General features: G+C 43.5%; 1 long non-coding RNA gene across 1 annotated transcript; it reads left to right on the top strand.

The window, feature by feature from the left end:
* Positions 1 to 800: 800 nt before the first annotated feature.
* LOC123454578 lies at positions 801 to 3,451 on the top strand. Its single transcript, XR_006633414.1, has 3 exons — positions 801 to 932; positions 2,695 to 2,794; positions 3,216 to 3,451. It is a non-coding gene; the product is annotated as an uncharacterized LOC123454578 (long non-coding RNA).
* Positions 3,452 to 5,193: the final 1,742 nt, after the last annotated feature.

The following is a 5,193-nucleotide window of genomic DNA, read 5'->3' as shown; positions in this document are numbered from 1 at the left end:
AGTTTTATGTTACTCCTTAGTTTATTGTTTCAAACACACACACACACACACACACACACATAGTTTCATTAATTATGTGCTACAATTGAATATGTAATATCAATAGGATGGTTGGATTATTTACAGTTTTTTCTTTTTTATGTTTGTATTTAATTGAGAGAAATGATGAGAAGAGAGAGAGAGAGAGAGAGAGAGGAGACCAAGTATGGGCATGTCAGGGCCTCCTGGTACAACAAATGAATTTCAGACACATGTACCACTTTATGTATCTGTCTTTACATGGGTTGTGGGGCATCAACCCCATGCCTGCAGGCTTTTTAAGCAAGAGCCTTTAACTACATCAAGTCACCTCCCCAGCCCAAGTCTTTTCTATAGAGAGAAGACAGACAGACAGACAGAAAGAGAGAGAGAATGGGCATGCCAGAACCTCCAGCTGCTGCAAATGAACTCCAGATTCATGTGGCACCTTGTGCATTTGGCTTTACATGGGTCCTGGGGAATCCAACCCAGGTCTTGAGGCTTTGTAGGCAAGTGCCTTAACTGCTGAGCCATATCTCCAGCCTCTACTGTTTTTTATTGATTGATTGATTGATTGATTGATTGATTGAGGTAGGGTCTTGCTCTAGTGCAGGCTGACCTGGAATTAATGATGTAGTCTCAGGGTGACCTTGAACTAGTGGCAATCCTCCTATCTCCGCCTCCCGAGTGCTGGGATTATGTTTCTTATTTATTAGCAAAGAATGTAGTCAATGAAAAGCCATTTAAAATCCATCAATATCCCATTGCTTAAAATGTTCCAGCCATGAACATAGGAAGACCTCAAGGCCACTTATCCGACTGGATTTCTAATGTGCGTCAAGGATCCTCAGGTCACTTGACCCTCATCGCTGTGCCTCATGAGAGATAACCCTGCTACGAATAGCTGATAAAACGTAAGCAGCCTCAAACTTTTGCTTAATAACTTATAACCTTAAATAGAAAGTGAGTTTTCTGTAAACTTTAATCGTAAATGATAATTTGCTAGATATTTTTACAAGCTGGAGACCATCCAGGTATAACTGAGTGAATGTTTAGAGAAAAATTATTTATTTATAGGTTTATAGAAGGTTGAAGCAAATGACTGACCTTTTGAGACCCTACGCTGCTGGGTTCTATTATTTAAAAGATAAAATGGGCTTTTCATCTTTTCACAATGGTAACTGTGTCCTGTCTGCTTCCTGTCTATATATTTTCACACATATATAAGTGTCTTTGGCTTTTGAGAAAGGTTTTGGTAAGAGCTGGTAGGTTTTTGTGTATATTCTTTTCATTATTTGATTTTTCAGTATTAATGCTGTGGGTTTTCCTTTTCAAAATCCCAACTGAATCCATGAAGAACAAAGAGCTACTAGTTCTTAATAGATGTGTGGATGCTTCTCAAAAGCATCCCCTTTCTGGATGCTGGTCAGGGTTTGAGATGATTCAAGGTACTTGAAGACAGAGTGGTGGCCTGGCATGCAGTCCTTTGTTCCGTTCTTGGCACGGCCTCCACTGCCTAGCCTTGTACAAGCCACGTTCTTGTCCCTCTGAGCCCAGCTCTTTTCTTAAGTTAAACAGGGTATGAGTACTGACCTCTCAGAGTTCTCTTATGCATCAGAATCCTTAGCTCATTTCAGGCAGGCGGTGACCAAAGCCTGCACTTCACACATCTGGATGTCTCTGTATCATGTGACCTGTGGAGAACTCTTCCTCTCTTGGGCCTTATAGGGAAAGAACATGCAAAGCGCAGGCCTTACAAGTTACACTGGCCCCCTGATACAGCAGGTTTGAAAAATTCCTATCACCTTTTATCTTCAGTGAACCTTTCCTATGTCTAGATGGATTTACGTACATGAATGCCACTGTGCTGCACAGAGCTGCAGAGTTCACTGCAGGAATGTGCTCCTTAGGTTTTAGATCCAACAGGGCGTACTGTGTAGCTTGGGCTGTGTGGCAGGCTGTACCATCTTCATTTGTGTAAGCATACAATGGTAAGTGCACAAGCTGCCTGCAACAAAGTTGCTTAACAGTACAATTCTTAGGACTTGTTCTTGTTTTTAAGGGTGCATGATCATGCTCTGATTCCACTGGCGCATTAGAGAAAGATTTTCTTTTTATTTATTTATTTGACAGAGAACAAAGGGAGGGAGGAAGGGAGGGAGAGAGAGAGAGGGGGGGGGGAATGGGCACACCAGGGCTTCCAGCCACATCAAACGAACTCCAGATGCATGCTCTACCTTGTGCATCTGGCTTATGTGGGTCCTGAAGAATTGAACCTGGGTCTTTTGGCTTTGCAGGCAAATTCCTTAACCGCTAAGCCATCCCTCCAGCCCTGAGAAAGATTTTCTCTTACATATCACTGTCTAAGTCCTTGAGATGTTAATACATTGGGAATCGTCGTTGTCTCTTCCTCATAGCTCCAAAGAGCAAATGGATTTTGGCTCCTGGCCAGTCACTGAGCTGCTACGTGATGGAGCTGGAACCCAGGGAGCCCATTTGCCCACGGCGAGCTGCGTTAGAGCTTTGCAGTGCTTCAAGGACAAGCTTTTAAGCTAAACGTATGGAAAGAACGTGATCTTAATTTGCAAATTATGTTTTGTTATTTTATTATTTTACTTTCTTTTTTATAGCTACAGTCTCATTAGTCTCATTATTTTACCTTCCTCCTTTCTCCAGGCTTAGTTTATTTGACAGGCAAAATCCAGATGCCCGGTTCTCATTTCCCCACGTCATCCTGTTACAAGACCTTGAACGGCTCGCTGATAGACATAGAGAGGTGAAAGCTTCTTAGCATATTGCGCTTACTGAATTAGATAGGTTCTTTTGAGTTTAGAAAAGATACTTGGTGGTCACTATACTACCTTCATTTGAATTATTTGCTATGGAAGTGGCAGCCTGCAGGGAACTTTGTGGAAGAGGAGGGGGGAAGAATGTAAAAGCCACAGGATAGGAGGGAATATTCAGAGTCGTTACCCCCTCCCAATGACCGACTGCAGCTCTCACAGCTCACCACACACAACTCCATGGTGAACACCAGCAATCCCACTGAGGGGTAACCTCACTGGAATGGGGGCTGGGAGGAGGGAGATGATGGTGCCAACATATGAAGTGTTCATATAAAGTTTCTTCTCAATAATAATACCATAAAAATTTAAAAAGCACAGGAGTAATGACTAAATGTGCTTGTGACATTGCAGAACCACGCCTGAAGGATAACGTTACCCACGCAGCACTAAGCGACGCAGCCTCCAGAGGTCAGGAAGTCTCTGGGACGGGAGAAACTTTGCATGAAACAGAAATCTACACCCATTTCCTGATACCTACAAGTTAGAAAAGAGTACAAGCCACACCACCAAGAGACCAATAGAGGCAAGAGAACATTCTAGAAGAATCCTTCAGAGCTCATTAAACCACTTATCCAGTTTATCACAATGCTTTCCTCCCGTTTGTCCCAAGTCTGGGACATATGCTAATATCAAATCAAGTCATTTTATTTTTTTGAGGGGGGAGGTTTCTAGCCCAGGCTGTCCTGGAATTCACTATGGAGTCTCAGGGTGGCCTCTAACTCACGGCAATCCTCCTACTTCTGCCTCCCAAGTGCTGGGATTAAAGATGTACACCACCACGCCAGGTTCAAATTAAGTCTTTTTATTGACACCAAGTTTTGTAGCAGACTGATCACTTCATTGTGGTGAGTTTGAAAGTCAGTAATTCATTTTAGAAATAGGTGTGGGAAATGAATGTCTCCTTTAGAACTGGTGACAGCTCATTCATCTGAATCATCATAGAGCACTGAACGTATCCATCAAAGGGCTCCCACGGTCTGGATGTTAGATGCTGTTGCTCAGTCTTTTGACATCTGGGAGATGAAGGCAGTCGGTCTATATTTGCTGATGACTGCATCAGACATGTACGGCAAAGCTTTTGTGTTTTAATTTCAGGTCTAAAAATAGTCCTGAAATTATGCTACGAAATTGCCTCTATTTGAATTGTAAAGCCCGGTTTCTCTATGACATTCGTTGCATATTCATTTCTTCAGTGACCTTTCAAAGCAAACCCGTTTCTAACAGTTCAACATTCTCCTTGGGAAACATTCTTAGAAATGGAACTTTGTTCAAGCATTAGTCCTTTGGCTCAGCAAATATTTATTGAGCACCTGTGTTTGCCAGGCACTATGCCTAATGCTGAGGGACCAGAGAGACAAGCTTCTTATTCCTGGAGCTCATAGTCTCACCTGGAAATAAACCCTGAAATAACAAAGAAATACAGAAAAGAAAAAGCCAACAATAGTTAGTGCTATGAAGCTAATTAAAACAGGGTGATCTGAAAGATGATCAGGGGATGTCTTGAATGCTCAGGATGCCAGCCTTGCATAGGTCAGTAACAGCTTGGCCTGAAAGGGGTACTTCAAGTAAGAGGAGGCAGAGGGATTGGGAAAGCCACAGGATGGGAAGGAGTGTCCTGAGGCGCTGTCTCCCCACCACAACAGACTGACTGATGCGTTCATGAAGCCATGGCGAACACCGAGCCCTGCTGAGGAGGGCCTCATGGAATGGGTGTGTGTGTGGGGGGGGAGGGGATATAAGAGCATAACCTGAGGAGGTCACAATTAATACAAATAACAATTAAAAAAATAGTTTCTATAGTCTGTACAGAACTATTTCCAGAGAAGGAAGAAAGCCAGGTGCTGTTGGTGAGACGCGAGAGTAGTATAGAATACGGTCAGGATAAACATGGAGTGAGACTTTGTAGCCCTTCATGGAAGAGAAGAGTTCAGGTTTTGTTTCACGCATCATGGAAAACCACTCGAGGATTGCACGATGCCTCACGTAACAGTGGAGACAAGACAGCAGAAGATTGTGGAGGTGGACGGGCTGGAGGGGCCAGCGGTTCAGATGGGGTGGCGCCGAGGACTGGAAGAGAGCGGTGGGTTTAACTTCGGCCTGGGCTATGTTCAGGTGCTGCTGCGCACCGCCGGCTGAGCTGCGAGAGCCGGTGTGGGATAGGCTAGCGGGGCCCAGGGAGGCGGGGTCAGTGCTGGTGTCTTCTTTTACAGAAGTTCCTTCCTACATCCCACCTAAGGTTAGGTCTTTTATGAAGTCTTAAAAATTAGCTCTTACTAACCAAAAAATTTGTTTTTAAAAACATTTTAAATTTGTTAGCTAATATCAGATG

The sequence above is a fragment of the Jaculus jaculus genome, chromosome 14, assembly GCF_020740685.1.
Source record: "Jaculus jaculus isolate mJacJac1 chromosome 14, mJacJac1.mat.Y.cur, whole genome shotgun sequence".
Lineage (NCBI taxonomy): Eukaryota > Metazoa > Chordata > Mammalia > Rodentia > Dipodidae > Jaculus > Jaculus jaculus.
The sequence above is the reverse complement of the archived record's forward strand: the minus strand, read 5'-3'. Positions and strand labels throughout refer to the sequence as shown.